Below are 27,358 nucleotides of genomic sequence, written 5' to 3'. Positions count from 1 at the left end.
ATCTTTCTATGTTGTAATCACTCTTTGTCCATTTACATATGTAATTTTTAATGTTTATTTGTTTTTGAGAGACAGAGAGAGGGGGAGAGAGAGAGAGAGAGACGGAATCCGAAGCAGGCTTCAGGCTCTGAGCTGTTAACACAGAGCCTGATGTAGGGCTTGAACCCACGAACTGTGAGATCATCACCTGAGCTGAAGTCGCATGCTTAACCAACTGAGCCACTCAGTCACCTCTGCATATATAATTTTTATACACCTTGTGAGTAGCGGAAGTAAAAATGTTTTCCTTAATGTGATACCTCAACATCTGTATATAGCAGTACAGTGTTCAGAATTATACCTTAAGTGGTGTAGGGTAGGATACTCCTTCTTGCTGACTTACCATAATTCATCCATTTCTGTGTTTTGTGAATTTTTATTTTTTTCCTTCATTTTTAATTTTTCAACAAGTAATATGGCAGTAAATATCTCTATGCACATGCCTTGTACTCTGGATTGTTTCCTTAGGATAAATTCCCTGAGTTAGAATTATTGGTTCAAAAGATAGGAACTTTTTTTTTTTTAATGTTTATTCATTTTTGAAAGACAGAGACAGAGCACAAGCAGGGGTGGGGCGGAGAGAGAAGGAGACACGGAATCTGAAGCAGGCTCCAAGATCTGAGCTGTCAGCACAGAGCCCGATGCAGGGCTCGAACTCACAAACCGTGAGATCATGACCTGAGCCGAAGTCGGGCACTCAACCGACTGAGTCACCCAGGCGCCCCAGGAACTTTTTTAAATACATTTTGAAAAGGATTGAAAAGTGACTTTGAAAAAGTTGTAACTGTTGCCCACAGTAGTTCTTGTTTCACAGTGGCTTTCATGGCCACGTCAGCCTTAGATTAAGCGGGCCACTGGATTTGGAATATCTGAACTCACTGTGTCTGCTTCATGCCCAGCTCTGGGGTGCTCCAGCCTGCAGGAGTGGAAACATAACACTTCCCTCCCCACTGAAGCTGATCTGCTGGATATTCTTAGTAATGGGGGGATCATTAGGAGTAAATATCTAACTTTCCAAGTAGACAACTCTGAAGCAGCTCCTCCTTTGAAGGCTAGATCTTAAACACCACTTCCGAAAAGCCATCCCCGATGCTCTGGGCCACTTAGAACCCCTTTGCTCTGTGATTTTCTTGGCATAGAGCACAACCCCATAGAATACCCACAACACATTTTATCACCTGTGAATGCCAACCTTCCCTCACTGCTCTATCCCTGGTACCTCATGTGGGTCCTGGCATACAATAGGTTTGCAGTAAACTTAGGTTGAATTAAGATCATGCTGGTCCCTGTGTGGCATCTCTGTTGTGCATTGGTGGTCCGTGTCTAGGACATTGTAAAGACTCACTGTGCTCTGCAGCACAGCCTAGAATTAAGATGGTCTTCTGTGTCCAAAAATGGCAAAAATCCAAACACAGGGGACGGATGGACCGTCTAGATGTCAGGGAGAGGATCTCAGAGCAGGAAGAGCTAGTCCCAGAATTCTAATCACGGCGTGTCTAAGTATAACAGAAACTCTGCCCCTGGGGTTCCCCTGTCTGAGGACAGAATGTGTTAATGGAAAGCAGGTGGTCTGCCAGGAGTCTGGAAGGGAGAAGAATCAGTTGATGCTTACTGAGCATTGTCCGGGCCGATACCTGCTAAATCTGAGGTTACAGGAGAAGTGGGCCAGTGTGCCGGCGGGCCTCACCACAGCCCAGCTGATCCATCTCACTGTTATTCACCTCCCTTTGCTTAGACCATGTGCTCCCCGTGCAGCCTCCCAGGGTGTCCCCTGGCATCCTTCCTGAAGCACCTGATCCCAGGGAGGGCTGACCTGCGTAGAAGAGCAAGTCTACTGGTTTCTCTGTCTCTTTGAGCTTGACTAGCATGGGTCATCCCCGGAGAGGATTCCCTCTGAAGGTAACTGATAGGGTTTCAGAACCTGACAAGCTGAGGCCTGGACTTGACCATAGTGTCTCACTGTGGTGTTGCCCAGCCCAAGCCCAAAGCTAAGGGTGGCTGGCATTCTGCCTGACGGGCATCTTGCCTGACTTCCTTGGGCACCTTCCACCTGCCTCAGAACTGTCAGTCCTGAGGAGAGCTGCACACATGGTCAGAGAAATGGGCTTTGGAGTTGAGCAAACCTGGAACCTCTTACTAATAAGAGGCAAGCAGGAGCTGGTGGGAAGACAGGCCATGGCTAGGACTGGTTGAGCCACTGGGCAGCCAGGGGTTCAGAGTTCCCTGACACCATCATCACCACCAAATCCATTAAAGGACCTATTACTACTTCTTCAGTGGCTTCTAGAATAATTTCTGTGATCTCATTCTCAGAGAAGTGTCAGGATCCCACTAACCCCTGGCCCATCCAACAGAGTCACTGAGCCACCCACACACTGGGCCATTTCCTTGGGTTTCTTATCTCACATTTGCTACTGACACCCAGGTTCAAACCTTGTCTCTTCCGTTCAGTGACTGTGAGACTGCAGGCAGTTCACATACACTTTCTGAGTGCGTTTCCTTGTTTGTGAAATGGTTGTAATATTATACACCTTGTCAGGTTTGCATATGGGTTACAGATAATGTAAAAAACAGAAGCTGGCAGGCACGTAAGACACATTCAATAAATGATATTTACGGTATTTCTATCACTCAGTCATTCATTCAACACATACATTCTAGGCACTGTTCCAGGAGCTGGGCAAACAGCATTGAAAGAGACAGACCTTGTCGGGTGCGATAGTGTGTATAGAAAGCTATATGGTCCCAGCTACTCGGGAGACTGAACAGGAGGATTGTCTCAGCCCATGAATTCTGGGCTGTGGGACCCTATGCCAGTTGGGAGTCCACACTAAGTTCGGCATCAATGTGGTGACCTCCCAGGAGCAGGGGACCACTGAGTTGCCTAAGGAGGGGGTGAACTGGCCCAGGCTGGGAAAAGACAGACCTCTCTCTCATGGAACTCAGGTTCTAGGAGCAGAGGCAGGCAAAAGACACATAGAATGGAATGCCAGGCACTGAGTGACCCCTGTTCAGCAGAAAACGGAAGCAGAGTAAGAAGAAAGAAAGTGATGGGTAGAATAGAGTAGTGGCTATTTCAAGCAGGGCAATCAGGGAATGCCTTCCTGAGAAAAAGGATGTGAGCAGAAACCTGAACAAAGAGAATAACCCATACACATATCTCAGGGAAGGACATTCCAAGCAGGAAGGGTAGCAGATGCTAAGGCCCTGAGGTGGGAGCAGGCCTGGCATGTTTATGGAAAAAGCCAGTAGACCACAAAAATTAAGGAGAGGAGACTGGGAGAAAGTCTGGAGTAGTGGCCAGTAGCCAGATCTAGGGTCTCCTAAACCATGCTAAGACTCTGGAATTATTCCAGGAATTATGGGAAGCCACCGAAGGGTTTTTTGTTTTGGTTTTTTTTTAAATTTTTTTTTTCAATGTTTATTTATTTTTTTGGGACAGAGAGAGACAGAGCATGAATGGGGGAGGGGCAGAGAGAGAGGGAGACACAGAATCGGAAACAGGCTCCAGGCTCTGAGCCATCAGCCCAGAGCCTGACGCGGGGCTCGAACTCACGGACCGCGAGATCATGACCTGGTTGAAGTCGGACGCTTAACCGACTGCGCCACCCAGGCGCCCCTGAAGGGTTTTGAATCATGTGATCGGATTAAATTTAGAAAGCTTTGGGGGCACCTGGGAGGCTCAGTCAGTTAAGCATCCAACTTTGGCCTAGGCCATGATCTCATGGTTCTCATAAGTTCAAGTCCCACATCAGGCTCTGTGCTGATAGCTCAGAGCCTGGAGCCTGCTTCGGATTCTGTGTCTCCCTCTCTCTCTGCCCCTCCTCTGCCCATGCTCTCTTTCTCTCTCAAAAATAAATAAACATTTAAAAAAATTTTTTAGAAAGCTTTGCTCCAGCTGCTGATTGTAAAGTAAACTGTAGGGCAGCAAGAGAGAGATGGAAAAGGCCAGCTAACACGGCATCTCAGAGTCCAGGAGAGAGAGACGAGTATGGCCTGGACCATGCTGGGGGCATGGAAGCAATAACAAGCCCAAGACGTGTTTTTGTAGGGGGTGCCAGCAGTGCTTTCTTCAAGATTGACTTCTGGATATGAAAGGAGTCCGGGATGCTCCAAGTATTCTGGGCCTGAGCATTGGATAAATGATGTCGCCATTTCAGAGATGGGGAATGCCAAGGGAGGAAGGGATTTTGGCAGGTGTGGAGGGAGGAAGCCAGAGGTAACTTTACACGTGTTAAGTTTGGATGCATTTCAAGTGGAGATGTTGAGCTGGCAGGTGGATATTAGAAGCCAGAGTCTCCAGGGAAGTTTGAAGCTGGAGATTAAAAAGAGGAAGCGTTCAGGATTGTGGGAAAGAGTTGCTGTAGACCAAAGCTCTGGGAGCACCATGTCTATTTTATTCACCTCTGTATACCCAGCACAGGCATTCAGAATGTATCTGACAAGTAAATGCATCCATTGCACAATGAATGTGGTTTAGTGCCAAACAAAATCATTAACTGAAAGTTTGCTTTATTATTCCCAGCAAAAAATAGAAACCTGGTGTATAGTTTCTTAAGAAATAATTGGCTTCTGATAACATCAAAGTTTGATACTGAAAGGAAACTTTGAGGCCATTTAATACAAAAGTTCAAAATCTGTGGACAGAGGATGGTAAGGAGAGTAGACACTTTATTGCCAAGGGCGGGAGGATGTCTATAGGGGCCACACATTGACAATAATCTGATTAAATAATGTCTTGAACATCACTGCACTGTTATCATTCAAGTATATGAAGATGTTGCAATTAAAGAGAACAACATTTCTGTTAATTTTTTGTCATGATGTGTTCTCATAACCAATAGGCTCCAAAAGAACAACTATCTTTGGGGGGGAGAAAGTTCAGTGAGTGTTTCTATATTAAAAGGAGTCTTTTTACTGAAGTGGATCCTCATTTTGCGAATGAAGAAACTGAGGCTCAGGTTAAGCAATTGCCAGAGTGCCAAAGTTAGCTAAATGGCAAGAGCCAGAACTTAAGCTCTGTTCCTAACAACTCCCTTTCCCAGCATTTATTCAAAGTGTGGTCAGCCAAACACACTGATCTCATGAGATGTTCCTCGGAAACCAAGTCTATGTTCAGGATGGGACATATCTGAAACACCGATCTAACCCATGCTCCCTTTTTTTCAATTGATGCAGAAAGGGAATAGGGGTGGGAATAAGTGACTTGAGTAATTTAAGCAGCTAATTAACCAAATGGGCCTAGATATACCATAGGTCTCCTTAAGTTGGGCCTAAAGTTCTCTCTACCACCCCTATGCCCATTCTGTCTCTCAGCACCAACTTTTCTCAGACCAGTGACCGAGGTCTTGCTTTAGGACATCATTCATATCTAGCCATGGAATTATTTTGGTGATTTATTTTGCTGATGATTTAATACAAGGATTATAATTAGACTTTGTTTTTGCTGATTTCAGAATCCACTTATAGTTGCCTAAACACATTCCGTTTGGCAGTGTGTAAGAATAATAGTCAAAGAAGGGTCAAGGAAAGTGAAATTTTTAATGTGCAGTAGATCATTTACCAAGTGAGTGATTCTCATGTTGAAAATTAAGACTCGATTTTAGTTGCAAACATCATTTTAAGGAAGCTTAGAAACCCGTATGGAATTTCAGGATGGGGCACATCTGAATATCCACATTCTCAGTCAAATCCCAACTCCACAGTGTAACAGCTGTGTGGACCGTGGCCATTCCCCCTGCTCCAAGCCTCAGTTTACATATGTGCAAAATGGGCAGGGAGATACTTCCTTTCCAGTGTTGCCGTGGGCAGTAGGTAGCACACACATGTGGTGCCTGCACGGATGAGTCCCTGGGGAAAGAGACGAGCTCCTCTCATCTTGCATGTGGAGAAACTGAGGCCTTCCGGGAACCCAAAGAAACCAGTCTGAGTTTAGCCTCCTGGAGTCCAGTCCCCCTAGGTTTTAATTACTCTCCAACTCAGATCCCATCTCCTGATGTTCTTGGCTCCTGTCTAACCCAGGCTGTACTTGCCAGGACACTGCCTGTCCATACTCATGGACAGTTTCTCTGGCAGAGAAACTGCCTATGAGGGGCCCCTGCCCCTGGGGTTGGCATCACAAGTCTGAGCCTGTGGGCTGTTTGAGCAAGTCCCCCCGAGAGGCAGCCGAGGTGGCTCCATTTCTCACACATCCCTGCCACACAGTGCAGCTGGCCCTGGCCCCAGCACAGGTTCATTTACATAGTTGCACAACAGGAAGCAAGTCCAGTGTTTAGAGCGACTGTGGCCCACTGGGAGCCAATTACTTCAGGTGCCCTGGGTCCTGGAAGCTTGGGCTGTGTGTGCCCTTGGCTTCCACTCTTGCTTCAGTCTTCCACTGCGGCTTGGTGGGGTTTGGGTGTGTGTGTGTGTGTGTGTGTGTGCGTGTGCGCGCGCGCGCGTGCGCGCAGGTTTTGGCTTGTTGTTTGTCAACTGTCACATGTTTGGCAGGCATGACCGGAAGGGGGGTTGCTGTGTCAGGCGGGGGGGAGGGGGTGCCTCTCGTGGAGGCAGAGTTCCTGCACAGAGTTCTCCCACAGCGGCTGCAAGTGAAATGGCAGATGCATGTGTCACTCCGTCAGACGGGAACAGGAAGACATCCTGTTGATGCCAAGCCGTTTTGAGTTCAGTTCAAAGAACTGATCCCTTCAAAAAGTGTGCACCGTCCTCCTCTCCCCTGACGCAGTGAGTCCAGTACCTGGCTCTGAGGCTTGTGAAGGACGTCTCAGCTTGGTTTAGTGCTCAGGAAATTGGCTGGTGTCCTCCGTCTGAGTCTGTCACAGTATCAGAGGACCCTCCTGGCCAAGGAAACTTTCTGCCTGAACTGCTCTTTGAAAATAGTTTCCCTTGTGTCTCCTTCCCTTGGAATGGTAATGCAGTCTATGGTGTGTGCGCATTTTCTTTTGTGTTAAATGTTTTTCATGTTTTTCTGACAGGAGGAGCTGTTGTTAGTGAAGATCATTTAGAAGTTATAGTATTTATGGGGATTCTCGGCTCCTTTTAATGGAATTTTCATAATTCCCTTGTTCTTCTTAATCAGTATTCTTGCCAGTCGTTTTCATGGCTGCCTTTATGGAATGCTTAGAGCCAGGCACATTTTAAGAACTTCGCTCATGCACTTAATCCTCACAACAGCTCCATGAGGTGGACAAACAACCATTATTCCCATTTTGCGAATGAAGAAACTGAGGCTCAGGTTAAGCAATTGCCAGAGTGCCAAAGTTAGTTAAATGGCAAGAGCCAGAGCTTAAGCTCTGTTCCTAACAACTCCCTTTGCCAGCATTTATTCAAAGTGTGGTCAGCCAAACACACTGATCTCATGAGATGATCTCGGAAAACATGTCTGTGTTCAAATAACTGGGGGAAATGCTGCAAACCATATGCCTCTTGCAGAGCATAAATGCATTTTACTGCAGAAGGACCACGAGAAGTCTTGCATGAAAGAAGCCTGTTTATCTTTGTTTCACTAGAATTTCCAAAATATATGTGACATGGAACCTTATATCTGTATATGCCTATGAAGTTAGAAACATATTTTGAGAAACCCCACACTAGTGTGGGAAGGCATGCAGCTTGGTGGGTAGGCTTCAGATTCCTTGCCTGCTACTGCCTAGGGAAATTATGTAGCTTCCCCTGCCTCACTTTTCCCCTCTGTGTAACAGAGAAACATACAAGCACCTTCTCACACCCAGGGTGATTGTGAGAATTAAGTTAGTCCGTGCATCTAACGGACCTAGAAAAGTGTTGTGGGCTGGCGGAGAGAAGTAGTTGATGTTCTAAATGTAGCAGAACAAATCAAAACATGTGCTACCTGTGGGGTCTGACCACAACCAAAATGCTGTTTCACGATGTTCAGAAAACATCACAGAGGCGCACCCTCTCTTTTCCCTCTTTCTCTCTGCAGATCCTGACTCAGGAGCAGAGACCCACTTTTCCCCTGGTGCTCTCTCTAGCTGTCCTGGATTCTCTCTGTCCCTCACCATCTGGTTGGTCCAGATAGCAGCTCAGACCTGGGCTTGGGCCTCAGCCTTTGAGTCAGGATTGGCATGCACCCCTCCTGGGACAGGGGATAGCTATCTGGCTTAGCCACATGCTTGTGGGTGGCCCCGGGTAGAATCTGCAGGGAGAATGTGCTGGTGAGACAGGAACTCAAGTTCCCTATTTAAACAAGATAGCTGCCCTTGCAAACCCATGGGCCCCTGGATTTCCAGAAGGGGAAACAATTGCAAAGCATTGCACTTTCACTGAATTTGCCACTGCTTCTGTCACCTGCATCTGACCAGAAGAGCCCTGCCAAGGGGAGTGGATGCTGGGCTAGGAGTCTTGCAATTCTGTAGACTCAGCCTCTGGGTGCTGGTCTCCCAGCACCCAGCACCCAGCCTGCCTGAGCCACCTTTCACAACGGCCTGCAGCAGGCAGATATCGCCCTGTGGAGGCTTGCTCTTCCCCTCCCCTGCATGTTCAGAGGTTGGTCCTGCAGTGACTCCCAGGATGATTAGGGAGAAGTCCACTGGGGAGAAGGAGGGGCAATTGCAGGAATCGACTACTTTTTTAAAATGAATCCTATATATTTATGTTGCCCTTCGTGCTTTTTTCTGTACATTTTAGGTATCTCAGAATGAGAAAATTAGAAAAATGTACCACTCTCTGTATGAGCAAGCCTGGTTGCTCATAATGTATTGTTGAGTGAAAAAAAAAAAAGTAATTTGCAGAACTGTATGTAAATATCCCATTTGTTTCAAAACCCATACACATGTGTAGGATGTGTGTGTTTGTGAAGGCCAGAAGAAGGTGGGGAAGGAAAGAAAAAGACTGTATGGACCGTAGGTACCTCTTCTGAGTGAAATTAGAAGGGTTGTACTTTTCATTCTGTTCACATGCATATAGTTTGAATTTTTCACCACATTCATTTTGTTATTTAAAAAGGGAAGAAAATAATAAGGCAAACACCCAAGCTAGTTCCACAAATAGGGCCAGACTAAGTAGTAGTGGCTAATGATGGGTGTTGCCTGACTGGCTGGGAGGTTTTGCAGTAAGAGGGAAGGAAACCCAGACCAGACCAGAAAATGGGCCAATTCCAGTCACCGAGCCGTGCGCACTCGGCAGCGTGTGGCTTCAGAGCCTGTGCACTTGCAGATGGTGCTGCTGAGTTTTGCTTTTCCTTCCCTACCCCTTCCCTTGGGGAAGCCACACGGGCTGCTCAGATCCTCCAGAGTTCAGCTCCCCCGAAATTGCCCTGAGTCATGTTAAATCACCTTCATCACCCAGGCCCTGACCACCTGCACAGACCCACCCCAAGCTCATATACAAGTGGGTAACTGCCAGGAAGGCAGTCATGGTCACCGAGCCACCTCTGCAGAGTTCTTGCTCCCTATGAAAGCTACTCCCTCAAACCTGGAGCCCCGCCAAGTGGACAAGATCAGAGAGCATGGGATCAGGCGGGGAGCCCTGTCTGGGAGTCAGGAGCCCCAGTGTCTGGGGTTCTCTGCTCAGTTCCCGGGGGCCTTGGGTAAGTCATCAAGTTTCCTTTGGCCTCAGTTTTCTCATGGATGGACAGAGAATCTAATGACAGGGTGGTTGAGAGATGTGATAACAATTGGAAGCGCTTCAAAAGGTAAAAGGTGGTGATACACAAAAACTGATCTTGTAGACGTATTATGAGCAGTACTGTGTTAGGGCACCTGCAGTGTCTGGGTTGATTTCTCTTTCTGTTTTGATTTGCAGGCAGAGCCCCTTTCTTTGCAGCATTCAGAGTATCTGCTGTCCCAGAAATTCCTTTTTTACAGATAAGGACCCGAGAGGTGGAACAGTCTGTCTCTTTTCCCCACACTCCCAGATTCCATGTGCTAGGGGCTCAGCATTTAGCCAGGAGCCAGAGAAGAGTCCCTTTGATTCTGAGGGCCTCCCTAGAGGATTGTCAGCATTCATTTAAGAACATAGGGTGAGATTCCACTCCCCACGTGCACTTCCTGAAGGGCCTTGAGGAAACTTAAACGTTCTCCTTTGTGATTGTGGAGTTTTCCTTCAGATGTCAGTCATTCAGAATAGTGAAGGCATTTAGGCATAGAATTCAAATCTTAAGGTTGAATGGAGCACCTGAACTGGCCAGCTCATTTGTGTGTCTTTTCTTTCCCATTTTCCCACTTTCTTTCCTCATTCATTCGAAAACCATTTTAAGTAGACATTGCACATTGATTTGTTAAGTAAATGTTTATTGAGTGCTACCACGTGTAAGACCATATGCTAGCACTAAAACCAGTTTTGTCTTCCATTAGCTTAAGTCCTGTAGGGGTGGGGAGCACAGAAACGAAGCACCCAAATAACCACATTACAAAGCAAGAGGCAGTTCAGTGCCACACAAACAGAACAATGTGTTTTAGACCCTTAGAGGAGGAGCAGACCATCTGCATCCATCTGACATAACAAGGAGGCACATCTCTGATCAGATCATTCCCTGCTCAAAAATTTTTCCGTGGCTCTCAGTTGCCTACAGCATAAAAGTTCAAACTTAAGAGCCTGGCAGCCAACCTTTTGACCCCCATCTCACACCCCTTCTAACTCCTTTTCATAATGTCTCTGCTCTGGGATAGATACCTGACCTTCCCTGCACAGGACCAGGGCTTTCATGGCTCTAGCCTTTGCCCCTCTGTTCAGAATGCCCTCCCCTCTCAGCTCCAAATCATGCAAAGCTGTGTCACCTCTTCCACAAAGCCTGCCCAGATTTCCCCCAACCAGAAGGAATCGCTCTGTAACCTGAACTCTCCTTGGACTGGCCTCTCTCTGTTCTGATACTTTTCTGCTTACAGTTATTTGTGGATACATCTGTTTCCCCTCTACTGGATTGAAAGCTCCTTGAGGATTTGTTTATTTGTACATACTTGTGCTTGGGGGAGGATCAGAACAGACCCTGGTAAACAGTTGTGGGAGAGAGGGACAGGGTAGTTTTGGGGTAGAGGATCATCAGAGACCTGGTAGTAGAGGTAACCTGACATGACTTGAAAGCAGGGGTGGAATCTCAACAGGGGCAGGTGGGAGGGTCCAGGGCTTTCTGAAACTAACAGAGTAAGTCACAGCATTCAGTTTCAGAGATCACTTGGGTTGCTACAAGTAGGATGATTTGTCTTTTCCTCTTGGATTGTGTGGCCCCTTGGATCAATGCTATAGACCCTTTCCCCAGAAAATGTACATACCCACAGCATTTCACAGAGAGTACCTGGACCCTCTAGAGGCAATGAAGCCCCAAAGCAAAAAAAAAAAAAAAAAAAAAAAAAGTTGAGTAAAGACAAGAAAGGTGAATTAGAGCCGTATTGTAATGGTCTTCGCAGTCACAGTGAAAGTTGTGTTTGGTTCAGCAGTTCATTGGGGCAGGTGATGGTTTTGTTTGTTTTAACTTTTTATTGAAGTATAATCTCATGCAGCTACTTACCCAGATCATAAGCATAATTCCCCCCCCACCCATGTCTGTGGCTGAACACACACATGTAGCCAGCACTTAGAAAAGCCCCTTAGTGCCCCCTTTGCCACCTTCTCCTTCAAAAGTAAACCGTAGCCTGATGTCTAACAGCATAGATTAGTTTCCCCCCATTTTTGTACTTAATGGACACCTATGGTATATATTCTTTTAAGAATCTGGCTTTCAGTTAACATTATGTTTGTGAGATTCATCCACATTGCTTCATGTATTTGAAGCTTGTTTGTTGTCATTTGCTGTAGAGTATTCCATCGAGTGAGTTACTATTCTCCGGTTTTGGTCATTTGGGCAGTTTCCATTGGGGACTGTTATGAATGGTGTTGCTCTGAACACCTTAATGCATGTCTTTTTTTGAACACATTTCTGTTGGTATTCACCTAGGACTAGAATGGCAATGTGTAAGTGTTCTGCCCAAGTGAATACTGCCATAATTTACATGCCCACCAACCAGTTGATGGTTTTTAAGGAACATCTTATGACTGGAGCTGAATTTTAGATTTATCTGGCTGTGGTATCTTTTTTTTTTTTTTTTTTTCAACGTTTATTTATTTTTTTGGGACAGAGAGAGACAGAGCATGAACGGGGGAGGGGCAGAGAGAGAGGGAGACACAGAATCGGAAACAGGCTCCAGGCTCTGAGCCATCAGCCCAGAGCCTGACGTGGGGCTCGAACTCGCCGATCGTGAGATCGTGACCTGGTTGAAGTCGGATGCTTAACCGACTGCGCCACCCAGGCGCCCCTGGCTGTGGTATCTTTGATGGCCCAGAGCACTGGTTTCGAATTGTGTTTCAAAGAGCCCTGGGAATCTGCAGAGTCCCCTTCTGGGGGCTGCGCCAGGGGAGGGAGAAGGGAAGGTTGAGTTGTGGTAGTGCTGTTCATTCCCAACCACCCTCTAGCAGAGCAGGAGAGCTCTTATCTGTTGATTAGCTTTTGCCATTATCTAGGATTGCTGGCCCACCACCAGCCATCTGACAGGTGGACAGCTGTTGGGGGAAAACTCAGGGAAACCAAGAATGCCAAGGCCACTACTGTCCTCTCCCAGCACACATCAAGGGAGGGCCTGACCAAAAGGTCAATGGCAGGGCCACCAGGGGGGGAAATGTGAACTGGAAAATAGAACATGTAGGACCCGTCACCTCACTGGATGTCAAGGAACAAGGGGATTGTTGCTGAGACAATGTCCTGAGTCTAGATAACTATAATAAAGGCTGTTGTATTAGCAGGGAGATTGAGAAGCCAAATCCAATGAAGGACCCCCTGTGTCAAAGAGGGGGAGTCCGACTTCTGGTGAGTTTTAGGAGCAGGCAGGGCTATCTGGATGGGGTTCCTGCAGACAGGTGTAGGGCCAGATATAGATGTAAGAGCCTCTGCCAGCCCTTGGGAGCAGATGAAAAAGAGATTGGAGAGACGGAAAAAACAGGCACTCAGGCAGAATCTTCAAGGACTCCGACAGGGGAAGATGTCAGCCTGGAGACAGAAGGCGATCAGAGACATAAGATGTAACCAGAGAGGACAGGAGACAAGTCAGGAGGGTGGGACAGTCCAGCAGTGTCAGTGCCAGAAAATGGACTTGTCCAAAGAGTTCTTCAGCTTTATCTAGAATCATGAAATTTCACGGAAGTGTCTTCTTAACCACCAGTTATATTCAAGGTTATGTGCATACTGTGCTGTTATCTTTGAAAACTGGCAACAGTGTGCCCTTGCACATGGTAACCAGAAATTTCGGTTTACTCTGATACCCTTTCCCAGAACATCCAGGCTAAAAGAGAACTTACTGTATTTGTGGGTGTGGCTTTAATTTTAAACGCCTATAGACACTATTTTCTTTCCTGTATGCTTGCTAGCTTTAAAACCCACTTGGTGGGAAAGCTGTCCTGCCCCTCCCTCACTTAGGCCGGTCCCCAATTGTAATGTCTTGGGGGCTTCAGGAGTAGCTCTGTACTGACCCCCGCCCCCTATGTGCGTAATACTTTCAGGGCACTAGATGCAGCTCTGTCCCCTTCCCAGTCGACTTTAGTGGCACATATAGTCCCTGCTTTGGTCATTATGATAATAGATAAATATTAAGAGCTTAAACCAGTGGTCTGGGTAGTTCTGAAGAGCAGGAAAGGAATCTAAAAAAAATATGAATAAACAAATAAAAAGCAGAATCAGACCTCTAAATACAGAGAACAAACTGATGGTTGCCAGAGGGCAGGCGGTTGGGGGAGGGCAAAATGGGTGAAGGGGAGCGGGAGATAACAGGCTTCCAGTTCTGGGATGAATGAGTCACAGGATGAAAGGTACAGCATAGGGAATATACTCACTGGTATTGTGATAGCGTGTGGTGACAGACACATGTGAGCGTAGCATAGAGAATTTGAATCACTATGTTGTGTGCCTGAAGCTAATGTAACTGTGTACTCAGATTTAAAAATTACAAAAGAAAGAAAGATGCATAGAAGAGGCACAGAGCACTTGTATTGTTCTCCCTTTTTAAGGATGAGGAAGCAGAGGCCCAGAAAGAGGAAGTGACTTGTCCAAGGCCACCAGCTTAATTCAGGCAGAGCCATGAGGGAGACCCGGGCGTTGTACCTTAATAGCCCTGCTACGACGTTCAAGTCCTGTGGCTCTTTCCCTAGAATACACATCCACATCACCCGGAGCTTTTGCCAGGACCTACCCCTGATATTTGGATTCTGGAGGTTTGGGAGTGAGGTTAGGAATGCAGGTGCATTGAACAAGCTGCCCAGGTGATTCTGAAAGCCAGCCTGTTAGAAATTCAGTTTCTAGTCACTTTGTGGTTTCTGCCTTTTGCTCCACATTACCTCTTAAGTGCAGGTATAATCTGCTTCTAAGAAAATGTCATCAACTGGGTTATATTTAAGAGAGGAAAAACCAATCCTTTCCTCCATTTAAGAAGAATGTGAGGGTGCCCGGGTGGCTCAGTTGGTTGAGCGTCCGACTTCGGCTCAGGTCATGATCTCGAGGTTCTGGTGTTCAACCCCGTGTTGGGCTCGTTACTGTCAGCACAGAGCCCTCTTCATATCCTCTGCCCCCTCTCTCTAACCCTCCCCCACTTACACTCTCTCAAATAAAACATTTAAAAAATAATAACAATGAAAAAGCAGCATGTCTATATTAAAAGTGGAAATACACTACATATTAAGAGGGGAAGCACCTGACAGCTTACTAAGAAACAGAAGTCTTATGAGGTAAAAGAATTCCAATATTTTGCCAATTATCTACAAAAATATCTTACTAACTGCATAAATTTGTAAGCTAAATTCAAGCAGTTCACACAAGTCCATTAGTAGAAATTAAAATACAATTCAGTCATTAATTGACCCCATCTAATATAGACAGTATATGAGAAGGCACTTTATAAATTGCAGTCTTTTAATAGCATTATTGTTATATCAGGCTTACTACATTAGAAATAGAATATCAGGTTCTACATTGGGTAAAGGCAGAAGTAATATACAAACACGTGGCCACATCTGCATGTGACACTTAAGTGTGTTTTCCCAGAACTGAGCTTGGTATGGCCTTCATTTGTAAGGGAAGGCACAGGCCTCCAGTGGTCATGTGGTCACTGAGTCTGTTCGTTTTTAAATGTTGACACTGACAGGCGATAGCTGTTTGTAAGACTTGGATGCGTGGATTTCTTGGATGCGTGTAAGACTTGGATTTCTCTGTAATATAAACACGTGCTGTTTATTTTGACTTACACTCTGTATAAAAGTGTTCCAAAGAATCTCATGCACTTCTGAAAATATCCCAAGGACAAACTTTTGATAGAATCAACTCAACCTTCTAGAACTCCTATTTGGCCACAGACAACTGAATGCTGATCTCCTGTGATCTCTCTCAGGAGTTTAATCCCTGGATTCATTAAGTGTTAGAAAAGTTTAAGTAACTTTACAGTTAAATACATGAATGAATAAAAAGTATTGATATTGCTGTATGAACTGTTAGGATTTGCTTGAAAGCGTATATTATGCCCAAGGCTGCTCATAAAATGAATTACCCTTGGGAAGCAGCCTTCCCTCCCTCCACTTTAAGTAACTGACCTGTGCAGGTGAATTTAAGCAGTGGAGGCATTTGGGGCTACTTCTTTCTTCCCAAGGCTTGCAGCAGCAGAATTTTACTTTCCTGTATCTATCCTTAAGGGGTCACAGGTCTCCTAAAAGCAAAGTCAGTACCACCCTCCCTTTCACACGTACAGGAAGGAGGACCATATACACACTAGTACTGTATTTTGGAAACCAAGTAGAACTGTACTCAAGGCAGAGAAGCAGTTGTGTAAAATGTTACATTATAGTTCAGGGATGTTTAGTATGGTTCCTAATTGATATTTAATTAGAATCAGAGCTAAACAATGAGTTTCTCTGACTTAACCTCTTGGTCCAGTAGATAATGCATCTGGGAAAGTATTATCTGAAGGAATCCTTTGTGTTTTTTGTTTGTTAAAATATTTATTTATTTATTTATTTATTTATTTATTTATTTATTGAGAGAGAGAGAGAGAGAGAGAGAGAGAGAGAGAATGCGTGCGGGGTAGGGGCAGAGAGAGCCTCTCAAGCAGGTTCCACACTGTCAGCGAAGAGCCTGACACAGGGCTCGAACTCACAAATCTTGAGACCATGACCTGAGCCGAAATCAAGAGTTGGATGCTTAAGTGTGACTGAGCCACCCAGGCGCCCCTCTGAAGGAATCCTTTTGTCATGTGACATGATTCCATTTATTTGAGAAATTCTGATGTTCATACACGGGGTTCAGGCCCTTACCACTCGCCTACGATACTGCCACAGATCCTTGTGTCATCATTTATTATTTATCATTTACCACTTACGGTAAAGTAGTTACTGAGTTCCTGCTCTGTGCCCGGCCCCAGGACTATATCATCCCTTTCGTTTCCTAAATTATGAAGAGGAAAAATTGCAAAGCTGTCACTTCCTGCCAAGGCCAATGACTTACTTCACTTAACAAAATACCCGGTAGGTCCATTTGTGTTGTTGCAAATGGTAAGATTTCATTCTCTCTTTGTGACTGAATAATATTCCATTGTATGTATAGACAACATCTTTACCCATTCATCTCTCTGTGGGCACCTAGGCTGCTTCCATATCTTGGCTGTAGTAAATAATGCTTCAGAAAACATAGGGGTGCATACATCTTTTCAAATTAGTGTTTTCGTTTTCTTTAGGTAAATACCCAGTAGTAGAATTACTGGATTGTGTGTTACTTCTATTTTTAATGTTTTGAGGAACCTGCATACAAAATAACAAGTACTTTGAACTGTGAGGGCCAGCCCAGATGTTCGTCTTGCTGGTCACCCTGGGAATCCCGTAGATTTTGCTTTTCCTCAAAGCGGTTATCAAGTCCGGACATGTTGGAAAGGAGGTAGGACATGTTTCCTGCTATACAGTTAACGGAAGGTGAGATGAAAGAGGAAAGGAAAAGTAAGAATCCTATTTTGTCTTGTGGCATTATGGTTATGGGTATGTGGACCACGGCCTTTTTGTGTGTGCGGGTGAATGCAGGGAGAAGTACTTCCTGGCCAGTTAACATCGGCATCTGTGACCCAGAGCCTGAGCACTGTGTAAAGTGGGCAAAGGGCCTGGATTGTGGCTGTTTTAGGCCCCTGTGTGCCTCCTTAAAAGGCAGTTACTTCCTCCACACTGTGGACATTGGACATACTTGCTATATCATGATCTGGAGGAGGAAATGGTAGATAATAATTAACATATCTTCCATTCTTTAATGCCAGGGCTCATCTTCTAGTGCATATTATTATTGTGTTACAGGTTGTGAAGTATTTAGGATCATTGAATTTTACTTTTAACCTTTAATTCTTGAAATTTTCAAACCTATACAAACTGATACAAAAATAGAATGAATTCTGTGTACCCATCACTCAACTTCAGCAATCAGCCCGCGATTGTCAAATGGCCAGTCCTGCTTCCTCCATCCCCTCCCCCACTCTCCCCACTCGCCTAGTTTCTATCACATTTGTTTTGCCCTGAACCTTTTTTTTTCTGTCTTTAGAGATCTAATTCAACTTTGCCCATGAAATGACCTGACAAAGTCTCTAATAACACTTGTCTTTAATTCCATAAAATAACGCTAAAGTGATTACATGCAATTGGGATTTTTCTTTAATTTGAGAGAAAGAGAGCACTAGAGAGAGCAAGCATGAGCAGAGGAGAGGGGTAGAGGGAGAAAGAGAATCTTAAGCAGGTTGCGTGCCTAGTGCAGAGCCTGACGTGGGACTTGATCCCACAATGCTGGCAACATGACCTGAACTGAAATCAAGAGTGGGACGCTCAACCGACTGAGCCACCCAGGAGCCCCAACTGGGGTTTTTCTTAATGGTGATGCTTGATGCTGAGAAAATTCCCTGGACTTCCTATGCATGGAATTAGACAGCAAGGGCTCTTTGTGCCTGGCTTCCTTTGCTCAGTGTGATGTCTGAGAGATCCGTGCATGTTGTTTGCGTGCACCTCTGCTTGGTTTCTCTTTGCTTCCCACCTGTAAGCTCCCTTCTGGCCTGAGCTGCTGGGTGCCTGCCTCCCTTCTTTTCCACCTCTGTGTCTTCCAGGCCTCCTTCATCATCCTGGAGCTCCAACCTCAGCCCATGCTTTCTGGCCCTTACTTAATCTCTCTAGCCTCCTCACACTCTCCCTGGTTGTTCAACGCTCCTCCTCCACTTTTTGAAAATGCTCAGATGACAGCCGTCTCTTGAAACAATCCTCCCACCCCTCAGAGTTCCCGTCAAGTTCCTTGTCTTCACTACACTGCCACTTCTCTAAATATTCCTGACACTCAACCACCTGAGTTCTTGGATTAATAGTTCTCTCTTGTGCCCCTTCTCATTTGACCTGCGTTCACTTCGTGCTCTGGAAAGCTCACCCGGGGGTCCCCAGGAACCCCTTAACCACCCAGTCCTATGAGCTATGGTCACTCCTTCCTTCCTGTACACAACCCCGCCCCCCCAAAGTGGCTAATGACTGGCCCTCCTCCTGGTTTTGTGAGTTACAAATGCTGGGATTGATTGAGATAGAGATAGAGAGAGATAGAGAGAGAGAGAGAGAGAGAGAGATTAGATAGAGATAGAGATCGTAAAAATATGACATGTGGATGCAAGCACAAACTCTGGAACCAGGCTGCTGAAATTGGAGTACCAGCTCCTCTGCATCTACTCCTGAACTTGGGAAAGCAATAGTAATAACCCCATAGCATTGTTTTCAGGAGTAAAAGAGTTAGTATCTGTAAAGGTGTTAGAACAACACTTGGCAAGCATACAACGTGCTATAGACGTGGTAGCTGGTGAGACCAAAAAAGTAAAAACTTACAAACTGCAGGAGTGCATAAAAGCAATTCTAAAAATCCCCCAGTTCTCACCACCTAACAATAGCTACATTTTAGAATATATATCCTTCTAGTATGTTTTCTGGGTATAACATTTTTAAGCAAGCATATCTATATAGCATTAACTTCTGCCCTTCTCCCCAACATTCCTCTCTCCTCTTAGCTGTCCCTGCCAGTGTCACCCTGTCCTGGCAGCCCCCTTGGCCCCCTCTCTGCTCCTTTGAATCTGCCCTTTTTGTCCACACCCATGTGAGGAAGACCCCAGGAAGCTTCCCGCTCTTTTCTTCAGGCCCTCCCTCCGGTGTGGTGCTAAATCACCACTTCTGGGCTGCCAGTCCCCATTCAACCCCAAGAAGGAAGTCTTGTTCATTATTAATGTCTCCTAGCTCTTGGATCCAGCTCTTTCTTTGCGTTCCGTTCACCTTCATCTGTTTGATGAAGTCCTAGGAACAGTAATGATGGGGACAGACAGCCTGTGCCAGGCTCTTTTTTTTGTAGGATTGCATTTAATCATTACAGTCCTGAGAGGTAGGCACTCTTGTTTATCCCATTTTACAGGCAGAGAACCTAAGAGTTCAGTGAGGCTAAATCATTCATTCAACATCCTGCAACACTAAGTGACACAGCCCAGATTTGAACCCAGTTCCATCTGACCCCAAAGCCTGGGCTCTTTACCGTATTGCCTGTCCCTAGGCCTTCCATGGAAATAGTCTATCTTGTCTTTCTCTGTCTCCCAGTTCTGTTCCATCCAATGTTGCTCGGTTCTTTTTCTGTTAATACTCCCTAGGTCTGTCACTTCTGCTCAGAAACCTGTGGGGCTCCCATTTTCACATAACAGAGTCAGCTTTAACCTACTTTCTGCTGCTCCCTCCATATCCATTCTGAAATTCTCTTCACTCCTTGGCTACCACCTACCCAGTTCCTTCCCTTCAAGGATTGATAAGTTTAAGAAATGTATCCTTCACACACCTCTCTGCTGCCCCAAGTCCCCACTGACCATCCCCTCCCCAAGCTCCTATGCTTACCTTTGTCTTGCTTTATTGGCCTTTTAACTATCGGTCTGGTATATGCCACATGCCTTGTTTGTTGGGCGGCATAGCCCCCACCGTGACTGTAGACTCTTGTCAGCCTTCTCTTTGACCCTGCTCCTCCAGTGCCTCCAAGCACCTGGCCCCTTCAAAGCAATAAAACGGCTGCCTGGTTGCCTCTTAATCTGGATTAAGATTGGATGGATGCAGCAGCACTTGCCTGTTTCTTTGCTTTCAGTCATCTATTAAGTGTTTGGGTGGTTTGTCCAAATGGACTGCAGGCAAGCAAGTGAACGTCTGTCTGCTTAGCAATATCAGAAAGCATGGCCTTTGCTTAAAGTAGATCAGATGCTAGGCCTTTATGACCAGAATCCAAAATATCTCTGTTCTTCTGCTTTTGAGGGTAGAACAGCTATGTTGTAGAGAATGTCCTGGGCAAGGGATCCCATTGTAGATCACCTCCATCCCTGCTCAGCTAGGGCAGGTGGTAGGGGGTCCAGGAAGGCCGATGGGAAGGGCTCCCAGTTGGTCACAGACATATGGAAAGGAAGGTACAAGTTCTCTGGGTGTGAGTATCAAAAAGGCCACAGACAACATTACAGGTCAGAGTTTGTTTGGAATGTATGCCCCCTTCCTTTGACAGCTTTGGGCCTGTGTCCTTTGCCAGGAATAACTTCCTCAACATGAAGGCTGTGTGCCTGTTTAGTCCTAGGATAATGCCAGGGATATGGACCAGGCTTGGTTTAAATAGACCAATTGTTGATTTATTTAAAAGCTGGATTCTGCTCCAGTTTAAAAAGTTCTAATTCCGAAATCACCTCCTCCTAACATAGTGGTTCTTCATTAGGGAGCATCTGAACCACCTGGTGGGCTTGTCAAACTACAGACTGCTTGGGACACCCCACCCCTCCAGAGTGTCTGAATCAGGAGGTCCAGGTGGGAGGTTGAGAATAATCCTTATTTCTTTTTTTTTTTTTTAATGTTTGTTTATTTATTTTGAGAGAACATGAGAGAGAGCATGCCCCCACATGTGCATGAGTGGGGAAGCGGGGGGGGGGGGGGGGGAGGGGGGGGCGCGGTTAGAGAGAATCCCAAGCAGTCTCCGTGCTGTTAGCACAGAGCCCAACATGGGGCTCAATCCCATGAACCATGAGATCATGACCTGAGCTGAAATCAAGAGTTGGACACTTAACCAACTGAGCCACCCAAGTGGCCCAAGAATCCTCATTTCTAAGAAGTTCCCAGTGACGATGTTGCTGTCTGCTGGTGTGGAGACTAACCAGTCTATGGGGACTTCTCCACTGGGGCCACTCCCTGCTCTGAGACTGCTTCCCTTCACAAATGCTTATTAGCCCCTCAGGGTACCAGGGAACTGTATCTCGAATATGTTCTTATGTTGTTTGGAAATCATTCTCTCACTTCATATAACATCGTTTGCCCCCCCCCCCCCCAAAACAGTGAGTCCTTTTAAGGCAGGAGATTTGTCTTCTGCTTCTCTCATCATTCCCACTTCCGCTTTCCAGCCCCAGCAAGCTCCTCACACAGGACCTGCAGGTGGCTGCAGTGTGCAGTGATGGTTAGGAACACCAGGGTTCATTTCAGCCCTGGCACTTACTTGCAAGGTATCCCAGAGAGCTTTGGTTTCCTCATTGGGAAAGTGGTTAATAATCCCACCCTCATCATGATCTCCAGAAAAGAGTGGTAGTTAAAAAGTAAAATAGGGGCGCCTGGGTGGCTCAGTTGATTAAGCGGCCGACTTCGGCTCAGGTCATGATCTCTTGGTCCGTGAGTTCGAGCCCCGCGTCGGGCTCTGTGCTGACAGCTCAGAGCCTGGAGCCTGTTTCAGATTCTGTGTCTCCCTCTCTCTGACCCTCCCCTGTTCATGCTCTGTCTCTCCCTGTCTCAAAAATAAATAAAAAAACGTTAAAAAAAATAAATAAATGAAAATAAAATAAAATAAAATAAAATAATAAACAGGCTACAGAGCCATGCATATAGCATGCTCCCATTGGTGTTTTTTAAGAGAGATATGTAAATAATCATGCTTGTGTATGCATCACATGTCTTCAGAAGGCGACATGAGGAACTGATAACAGTGATCACCTCATGTAGTCTAGAGTAGGACAGCTAATTTTTGTTGTATGCCCTTTGGGTAAATTTGTTGTTTAAAATTTTTACTAGCAGCATATTGTTTTAAAATTTAAAAATTAGTTAATGAAATAATAAGTTCTTTTTCAGAGTAAATAAAATAACTTTAAATAAAGCCCATAACAGTGCCTGGCACAGAAAATCACTCTGTAACTGTTAGCTTTTGTGTTGAATATTAAATAATTATAGAATTCATCCATGTATTTATTAACAGACAAGATTGCCAGCTGCCCCTTAAGCCAGCCATGCAAATATGAGCAAATCATTTCTCAAGCTGTCTTGCTATGTTAGGTAGAGAGGAAAACTTGTTTGCAAAGGTCATACTCATTGTTGACTGCAAACACATGCTTCTGCTGGATCCTGGCCTGACATATAGCCTAAGGGGCTGGGTCCTGCACCCCTGTAGGTCACCATCACATAGCTGCGCCCTACGGCCCCCCTTCACTGGCTGAAAACCTGTTTGGGCACAGTATGGGGGTACAAAGCAATCAGCACTGCCCTCAGAATCTGGGTGCTACACAAGTGGCCAGCCCATGCTGAAGGTGAATGTTCACGGGCAGCTTGACCCCGTCAAGTGTCTGGGACTCCACCCAGGCTTCTCAAAGCTGTGAAGGGAACCAAACAGGTGGGTAACCTTTGGCTTGGAACAGTCCGTATTTTGTGGGATACTTGTGGGAAGGAGCAGCAGGGTGTATCCTGTTTCTAAGAAAACAAACACCCGACACAAACACCCCAGAGTGAGACGTTCACTGGCTGATGTGTTGGTGGCTACATCTTACCCAACTGTTTATTAAGGCCCCATTCTCTGCATTAGTCAGTGTGACAGAGAAGATGGCGTGCGATAACTCACCTGTCTGGTTAAGGGTGTGGCTTTGAAGTAAGAGAGATCTGAGTTCAAAATCTGTCTCTACCACTTACTAGCTATCTGATCTTGAGCAAATTATTTAACCTAAGCTTTAGTCTTGACAGATATGATAAAACTGAGCTCTTACGGTTGCAGATGATAGTAAATGAACTAATAACGGTATAGAGTATTTTTAAATAGTACCTAGCACAGAATAAGTAATGAATAAATGTTACTGGTATACTATTATTATTCAGCTAAACTTCTCACAGTCTGGTGGGAAGACAATATTCGTACATACGAAGTCAGTTACATAACAATAAGCATTAGCTGCCATATCATTAGCACCAAAATAAAACTGCTGGATGACAGCTATACATCTTCCTTCAGAAAGAGTAAACATAAGTACACACACAGCTCCTGCTCCCTGCCTCTCTCGTGCCTGGGCCATCCCCTATGGGTCCTTGAACTCCTAAGCTTTAAGCATTTAGCAGGAATTCGTAAAGGGAATAAATTACTGTAAGCAAGAGCAAAGAGGCCTTCCTAGAAGAGATAAAAAAGTGAACTAGGGCCTAAAAGAAGAGAGAATTTATTTTATTTTATTTTTTTTAATGTTTATTTTGAGAGAGAGAGAGAGAGCATGAGTGGGGGAGGAACAAAGAGAGAGGGAGACACAGAATCCAAAGCAGGCTCCAGGCTCTGCTGTGTCAGCACAGAGCCCGACGCGGGGCTCAAACCCACGAACCGTGAGATCATGACCTGAGCCCAAGTCGACGGTCAACTGGCTGAGCCACCCAGGTGCCCCCAAAAGAGAGAATGTAAATAGGCCAAGAGAAGCAGGCAGAGAACTTGCTCAGATACTTGCAAGAGGACTTGTAAACACAGACCACAAGAAAAATGGGGAGTGTGGTGACAGCTCCCTGGCACTAAAGCAGCATCGCAATGAAGCTTCTGGGTCTGGCCTCTGGAATCAGACCGCCTGGGCTCGCATCCCACCCAGGCAGCTTGCTAGCTGTTTGATACGAGGCATACACTTAACTTCTCAATGGCTCAGTTCCTTCATTGGCGATGAGAAGGTTTTTATTATGGTGGCAGAAATATTAGAGAGGATCTGGATTGCAAAGCTGAGCCCTTTGGACTCTTCTGGGGGGACTGGAGAATCCTCTTCTGAGACCAGGGGAAATAAATTGACAGTGCCATTGTATCTGTGCATATACTGGTCAGGATAGATTAGATCGGAGAAAGAAAGACGAGAGGCATGAGTCCTGTTAGGGGGCTGATACAGTGGCCCTAACATGAGGTGCTGGGAGCCAAGACAGAGGTCAAATAGCAGTGGGGAGAATGGGGAAGAATAAAAATAAGGGGTTTGTCAAAACATAGGGATCAAGAGAATTTGGGAAGTGCCAGGGTCTGAGGATGCACTGTCTGGTGAGGCAGCCACTGTGTGACTCATGAATACTTCAAGTGCGGCCAGTCCAAATCAAGATGTGCTGTATCTGTAAAATGCAGACCGGGTTTTAAATATTTAGTACCAAAAAAAAGTAAAACATCTCAGTAATTTTTTACATGGATTACATTTCAATTTTGGTCATATTCATCTAAAGATATCAAAATGTCACTTTTTTCTTTTTTTCATGTGGCTACTAGAAAAAACTTTAAATAATCACATATGTGGCTCACATTTCTATTGGATAACACTTGGCCTAAGGAATTAGGAGAAGGCAAAAGGGGATGCTTCAGTGACCAGGACAGTGGTGGTGTCACTCATAGAGAAAGGGACACCAGCAAGGTTGGAGGCAGGCAGTGGTGTTTCACTGGGTTTTCCATGTGTTGTGTTTAAAGCAACTGGGGACCATTTTGCATGTAAATTTTTAAAAATTTTTTAGTGTTTATTTTTTGAGCGAGAGTGAGCAGGGGAGGGACAGAGAGAGAGAGGGAGGGAGAGAATCCCAAGCAGGCTCTGCACTGTCAGCACAGAGCCCAACGTGGGGCTCAGCCCCACAAACTGTGAGATCATGACCTGAGCCGAAATCAAGAGCTGGATGCTCAACTGACTGAGCCACCCAGGTGCCCTGCATGTAAATTTATACAGGCTTTCATTTAAGACATTGAGATTGTGGTAAGGCATTGTATGCGAAGTGCGTTGGTCATAGCTAACGTCATAAGGGTAGATCAACGTCTACTGAGGACCAGTGTGGGTCAGGCAGGTGCTGTGTAATGTATATACGTTCTTTCATTTCCTCCTGGTAACAACCCTGTGAAGTAGGTACTATTATTATCCTTTCTTATTTTACAGATGAGGAAACTGAAGTTCAGAGAAGTGAAGCAACTTGAGGTGTAGTAGTGATGAGCCAGGATCCAAATTTATCTGTCAAAGCCCTGTTCACTCTGCTACATCAGTCCTCCAGGACGGAGCCCTGGAGAAATGAGAAATGAGAAAATGAGAGTCAGAGGAAGGAGCTGTACTGTAGAAAGGAATATCACTGGACAAGCAAGAACAGGATAGTCTAGCATCACTGAGGAGAAACTTTTCCAGAAGGAAGAGGCTGTTCAGAAAACAAAGTTAGACTTTTATAGCAAAGAACTATGTTAGATGATAACAGCTATTTCAAGCTGAAGGGCACTGAATCCTGTAAGTTCAGGTCATTAAAAAGGAGTATTTTCCGGGGCTTGTTCAGAACCCTGGAAAGTTAAGCATGGATAGGAAGTGGCATTCTTTTAAATGGACATATTTTATTCCCAGGCAAAAATAAACGTGAATAGAACCAAGAGGCAAGACTCTGGCAATCATTATTGGTGTTTCTCAGGAAGACCAAATCAAAATTACATGGGAAGCTTTAAATACAGATTCTTGGGCCCTGCTGCAGACCTATTGAATCAGATTTTTTTTTTTTTTAATAAGTGCCTCAGATGTTCTAGATATACAGTGAAGTTAGGAACCCGCTACTCAGGCTCTGCAGCTCTCTCCTGGATTTATTACCCAGATTGGCTCATTCTCGTGGCTTCCAACCAGCTTCGCTAGGGATGATGGGATCATCCTCTGTCTTTAGCAATAGCCTTACCTAGAATCTGGGACAGTCCTTCTCTTAATGAAGAGCAACCAATTCTTCTTCACTTCAGTCTTCTTCCAAGGCCACTTTCTCAACACCTGCTGTCATTGGTATGGAGACCACCTATCTAAATGAGTAGTGGGCCCTAAATGGAGGTCATGTCTTCTTTTGTCCAGCGCTGCTGACTGACAGTTCCCCCCCCCTTCCTTCCCATTCCTTCCTTGTACTCTTTTTTTTTTTTTTTATAAATTTTTTTTTTTCAACGTTTATTTATTTTTGGGACAGAGAGAGACAGAGCATGAACGGGGGAGGGGCAGAGAGAGAGGGAGACACAGAATCGGAAACAGGCTCCAGGCTCTGAGCCATCAGCCCAGAGCTGTTCCTTGTACTCTTAATGTTCAGAGACCAGCAGTATAGGGTGGTGATTAAGAGGATGACCTTGGAAGTCAGGTGGCCTGAGTCCCAGCTCTGCTACATAAATCAGCATACTCTTCAGCAAGACTCTTTTGGCCTCTCTGTGTTTCATCTGTAAAACAGAAATGATAAAAGAACTCATCTCTAAGAGGATTAAATGAAATGATTCATGGAATTCACTTACCGGGCACATAATAAATGGTGGTAGTTGTCACATTTTGTCATTATACCTACAACAGTAACATTGTCACCACCATCATCATTATTATTCAGGGACATGTGGCTGGACGGCAGGTAAAGTGAACTCATCAAAGATACCAGATGAGGACCTCTCAGGGGTCTGCAAGTATAAAAGCATGCTACTTTTAGAGGATGCACTCTTGAGGTCTTGAGAGAATGCTGTTCTTACTCTTTTTCATTCTGCTCATTCTGAGCCCATATAAACTCTTAGAAGAGCTCCAGTCACTCTGTCTTCCCCAGCCGCAGTGGCATTTTCCACTGTTCCATGCAGCCCTTCCTTATCACGCCCTCTCATTTTTCTCCCCCATGGGCCGGTAACTGGTTCTTTTTGCTCTTTGCTCTCAAAACTGGACGGGAACAGGGCAGGACATGGGGCTGGTCACAGGTTCACCACTCTTGATCTTACAGCCTGTGAGGTCTGGTTGGGGAGAAGGAGAAAGAGAATGTTATGGCTTGCATCTCCACGTTTTCAGGTCTTAGGGTTTGATGTGTTCAATCGTGGCATGATAATAATAGAAATCACAGCTAGCCTTTGTAAGTTATTTACAGATTACAAAACAACAGATTAACAATTGTGTATCAGTCAAGGTTCAGTTACCGCAAGCAGCGTGCTTGGCAGTGCGAGCAGAATGGGCTTTCGTACAGGAGATGAGGTGCTTGTGTAATCAGTAGAAGGGCCGGAGCAACTGGTTCTTGACTTCTCGACCGGGACCAGCTTCCAGACATCACCACA

The 27,358-nt window shown here is 45.4% G+C and overlaps 1 protein-coding gene across 3 annotated transcripts in view; it reads left to right on the top strand.

The window, feature by feature from the left end:
• The window catches only part of GNG12 (G protein subunit gamma 12), a 129,946-nt gene that overhangs the window by 90,660 nt on the left and 11,928 nt on the right, over positions 1–27,358 (top strand). Inside the window, exon 1 of one of the 3 annotated variants that reach the window (XM_043575230.1) lies at positions 16,968–16,992. The exons of the other annotated variants lie outside the window; for them this stretch is intronic. The gene's annotated coding sequence lies outside the window, so the exon portion shown is untranslated. Of the gene's footprint in view, positions 1–16,967; positions 16,993–27,358 lie in introns of those variants that run through there. 3 annotated transcript variants of the gene reach the window in all.

Source organism: Prionailurus bengalensis, chromosome C1 (assembly GCF_016509475.1).
Source record: "Prionailurus bengalensis isolate Pbe53 chromosome C1, Fcat_Pben_1.1_paternal_pri, whole genome shotgun sequence".
In the NCBI taxonomy this organism is placed as follows: domain Eukaryota; kingdom Metazoa; phylum Chordata; class Mammalia; order Carnivora; family Felidae; genus Prionailurus; species Prionailurus bengalensis.
Note: the sequence above shows the minus strand (reverse complement) of the source record. Positions and strands in the feature narration are given on the sequence as shown.